The 4,933-nt window shown below is 40.8% G+C and overlaps 1 pseudogene; it reads right to left on the bottom strand.

Annotated features, from left to right (window-relative positions):
* Positions 1-99: 99 nt before the first annotated feature.
* Positions 100-1,098, bottom strand: LOC138440569 (olfactory receptor-like protein OLF4; annotated as a pseudogene).
* Positions 1,099-4,933: the final 3,835 nt, after the last annotated feature.

The following is a 4,933-nucleotide window of genomic DNA, read 5'->3' as shown; positions in this document are numbered from 1 at the left end:
AGGCAATAAATTGAAGAAGCTTTTGCTATTAGCACAATTTAATCAAAGACTCACATATGTGCCTATGAGGCTATGAGCCCTGCTATCATTGGCAGTTCTTCAGCCCATGTCCTTCAGCCCAAGGACAAATGGCTGTTTTATAAATGTTTCCATATCAAAGAATCTTTTTAGAGCCCTCTTTATGTCTTTATTTCTCAGACTGTAGATGAAGGGGTTCAGCATGGGCGTGACCACAGTGTACATCACCGAGGCAACTGTACTTGTGTATGAGCTGTGGGTAGCAGCAGAGCTAAGGTACACTCCTAAGGCCGAACAATAAAATAAGGAGACAACTGAGAGGTGAGATGCACAGGTGGAAAATGCTTTATACTGCCCCTTAGCTGATGAGATTCTGCAGATAGAGGACAAGATTTTAGAGTAAAAGTAAAGGATACCAGTCAGGGGAATACTCCCCTGAATTACAGATCCAAAATACACCATTATGTTGTTGAGAAAGGGGTCAGAACAGGCAAGTTGGATCAGCCATTTGATTTCACAGAAGAAGTGGTGGATTTCCAAGTCTGAGCAGAATGACAGTTGCAACACTGTTAAGCTGTGTAACAAGGAAAACAGGGCACTCACGATCCAGGACACCAGAAGGAGCAGTCCACAGACCCAGGGCTTCATGATGGCCAGGTAGTGCAGGGGGTGACAGATGGCCACATACCGGTCATAGGCCATCACAGTCAGGAGGAAGTCATCTAATCCTACAAAGAGTAAGTAAAAATACACCTGGATGATGCAGCCTTCATAGCTAATGACTTTCCTCTGTGTCTGAGTGCTTCACAGCATCTTTGGAATAGTGGTGGAGGTGAAGCAGATGTCTACAAAGGACAGGTTGGAGAGGAAGAAGTACATGGGGGTGTGGAGGTGGGGGTCTGAGCTGACAGCCAGGATGATGAGCAGGTTTCCAAACATGGTGATCAGGTACATGGAGAGGAAAAGCCCAAAGATGATGGGCTGCAATTCTGTTTCCTCTGAGAATCCCAGAAGGAGAAATTCTGAAATTTGTGTCTTGTTCTCTGGTTCCATATGACGGATGTGACTATTGGGAAAAATATATATATAACATGATAATTTTCACTCAAACTGACATTACTCAAATAGCTAAAATACTGTAATCTCCATTTTGCTGACAAAAAATTGATGTTAATATGTTGTATATAGATAAATTCTCCTTGAGGATATACCTCATTTCACCTCTAACTCAAGGCTTTGGTCCCATTTGAGCATATTTCCAAGCAGTTCATGTTTCACAGTTTTATTGAGAAACATATTGAAAGCATACATATTCTAAGCACCTATAAGAGATAAACATGTGCACATATATGGGATATAATATCTCTATATTTTAGACATATTTAAAGACAAATCTCTCACAATCCAAGGATGGTGAAATATGATATTCAAATAAATATATAATATGTTAGAAGGTGACAGATGTGTAAAGAAAACAGAAACATGTGTAAAGGAGAGAGTAGCAGGAGACATTATTTTACACCGAGTGTTCAGGCAAGGGCTGAAAACGAGGGTTTATTTGAAGAAACATTAAGAAAGGAGGAGAAGGACCTAGTGTGATACTAGGAGAAGGAACTCACTGGAGTGAAGGCTGAGGAAGCAATCACTGCAAAGGACCTGAGGAAGATGCTGGTTCCACATGTTCAGATCCAAACAAGGAAGCCAGGTGAGAGAGGAATGAGTAAAAGGAGCAGTGATTAGAGATGGATGAATCACAAGCTGGAATCAAGATTGCCAGGAAAAATACCAATAACCTCAGATGTGCAGATGACACTATCCTTATGGCAGAAAGTAAAGAGGAACTAAAGACCCTCTCAACAAAGGTGAAGGAGGAAACTGAAAAGGCTGGCTTAAAACTTAACATTTAAAAAACTAAGCTCATGGGGTCTGGTCCTATCATTCCCTGGCAAATACATGGGGAAACAGTGGAAACAGTTAAAGACTTTATTTTCTTGTGTTCCAAAATCACTGCGGACAGTGATTGCAGTTATGAAATTAAAAGATGCTTGCTCTTCGGGAAAAAAGCTATGACAAACTTGGTGTGTTAAAAAGTAGAGACATCACTTTGCCAACAACCATATGGTCAAAGCTATGGTTTTTCCAGTAGTCATGTATGGATGTGAGACTTGGACCATAAGGAAAGCTGAGCATCGAAGAATGGATGCTTCTGAACTGTGGTGTTGGAGAAGACTCTTGAGAATCCCTTGGACGGCAAGGAGATCAAACCAACCAATCCTAAATTATATTAACACTGAATATCCACTGGAAAGACTGATGTTGAAGCTGAAACTCCAATACATTGGCCACTTGATGCAAAGAACTGAGTCACTGGAAAAGCCCCTGATGCTGGAAAGATTGAAAGCAGAAGGAGAAGCAAATGACAGAGCATGAGATGGTTGTATGGCATTATCAACTCAATGGACATGAGTTTGAGCAAGCTCCAGGAGATAGTGAAGGACAGGGGATCCTTGTGTGCTGCAGTCCATAGGATTGCAGAGTCAGACATGACTGAGCCACTGAACAACAACAATAGGAATGCTGAGGAACAAGGTGGCCTCCCTGCTACAGCTGACACTCCAGTCCACAGAGAATCCTTCCTTCCATGTTGTTCCCAGCACTTCATGGATTTAGTTGCAAGGACATCTGGTGAATTATATCAGATCCACTGATTATTACCATCTTTGATTGAGTTTTGAGCACTCTCACCTTAGTATGCCAACTTAATATATGAGCTCAGGTGCTTCTGCTTTAAGAACTGTTCCTATTCCACGAGGCACAGGTTCACAGACACAGTATCGCCTCCTGAGCAGCTACTGTCACAAATTTCTTATCCAGAACCACCCTCCTTGGGCCATGAGTGTTTATAGCTCAAGCTGGTCAGATCAGATTAACTTTCTCCTATATGTATGTGTGTTTGTGTTAAATCACTTCAGTTGTATCTGAATCCTATCCTGTAGCCCACCAGTATCCTCTGTCCAAGGAATTTTCCAGGCAAGAACACTGGAGTGGTTTGCCATGCCCTCCTCCAGGAGATCCTCCTGATCCTGGGATCGAACCTGCTTCGCTTTATATCTCCTGTATTTTCTCCTAAACAAAGTTTAAATGGTGCCCAGAAATTCCAGTTTATAAGCTTCTGAGAGAATAATAAAGTTGAGGCTCCTTTTAGTTACAGCCATTTTCTGCCCTGTGTGTAAAAAAATATGAAAAATATGAGGAACAGTTAAAATGAAGGTAGGAGAGCTAACGAGCTCAAATCATTCCTGAGACAATGTGACCAAGGAAAGCTTCCTTGGTTTGGCAACATTCCAACCTCAGCTACATCTCCTTGATGCCCAGGAAAAATCAGAAAGAAACATACCTCTTTTCCAGGGAAAGAAACAGTTATATCTATATGATGTGAAAAATCATACAGATTTAATATCCCAAGAGAAAAATAACCGAGAGTAGACTAACAATTCTAAATGAAAATGTTCAAAACACAACAAAAGTTTCATTTGTGTTATATGAAGCAGTAGAAGATTGTCTTTCTTGTGCTTTCCCAAATGATTTTACCTCTCTGTGTGGTCTGATACTGAATTAAGCAAGTTCTATTTCTCTTTTCTTATGGGTCACTTTCACTTTTCACTTTCATGCATTGGAGAAGGAAATGGCAACCCACTCCAATGTTCTTGCCTGGAGAATCCCAGGGATCGGGGAGCCTGGTGGGCTGCCGTCTATGGGGTCGTACAGAGTCGGACACGACTGAAGCGACTTAGCAGCAGCAGGTACGAACACTGTCCTTTGGGATGCTAAGTTGCTTCAGTCGTGTCCGACTCTGTGCAACTCCATGGACGGCAGCCCACCAATCTTTGTTGTCCCTGGGATTCTTCAGGCAAGAACATTGGAGTGGGTTGCCATTTCCTTCTCCAATGCATGAAAGTGAAAAGTGAAAGTGAGGTCGCTCAGTCATGTCCGACTCTTCGAGACCCCGTGGACTGCAGCCTACCAGGCTCCTCCGTCCATGGGGTTTTCCAGGCAAGAGTACTGGAGTGGGTTCCCATTGCCTTCTCCATCCTTTGGGATGATTGTATTCAATTTGGTTGCAAAAGGCTGGATTGTTGAATAAAAACCCGTGGCAGATTCATATTGATGTACGGCAAAACCAATACAATATTGTAATTAGCTTCCAATTAAAATAAATAAATTTAAATTAAAAAAAAAACTGGAATAAATGGTTATCTCTCTAGAAGGAAATTAAGTAGTTCCTTCTCTGACACATCTTTTAAAAAGGGACTAAAGACCCTGATGTAAAAGTGAGGAATCCACTTTAGACGCATATATAAAAATCCACATTGGAGCTACATTTTTACTGATACTAGAAACATAGAGAGTTTTAAACTCAGACTTCCTCAGTCTCTGTGCTATTGGACATTCTCTGCCTGTTCCTTCTCTGGAGTGAGGTCTGTCCTGTAAATTGCAGAATATTTAGAAACATCCTTGCCCACCGCTTATTCCTCATCAGTGTGACAGCAAATAATGTGTACAAATATTGTTTAAAAAACCCTGGGGGACACAATTATCCTTGGTTGGAAAGCACAGTATTAAATTAAGACTCTCAAAATATTTTTGTAGCAGTGATATAATAGTCACTTATGGATAAATAATGTTATAGACCACCAAATGTGTGAATAACACAGCCATACCATATGATATTATATAGATATTAAAATAATGAACCAACATTATACTGGTTGATTGGAAGCAAGTCCCTGAGGTATTATTGAGAATGAAACAAGTGAGGGACAAATTGTAGAAAACATTAAACAGAATGACTATTTGTCACTAAAATATAAAGACCATTTATGATATATTCAGGATGGTATTGATGCATTTGTGT

The sequence above is a fragment of the Ovis canadensis genome, chromosome 5, assembly GCF_042477335.2.
Source record: "Ovis canadensis isolate MfBH-ARS-UI-01 breed Bighorn chromosome 5, ARS-UI_OviCan_v2, whole genome shotgun sequence".
NCBI lineage: Eukaryota > Metazoa > Chordata > Mammalia > Artiodactyla > Bovidae > Ovis > Ovis canadensis.
This window is presented reverse-complemented; position numbering and strand designations above follow the sequence as displayed.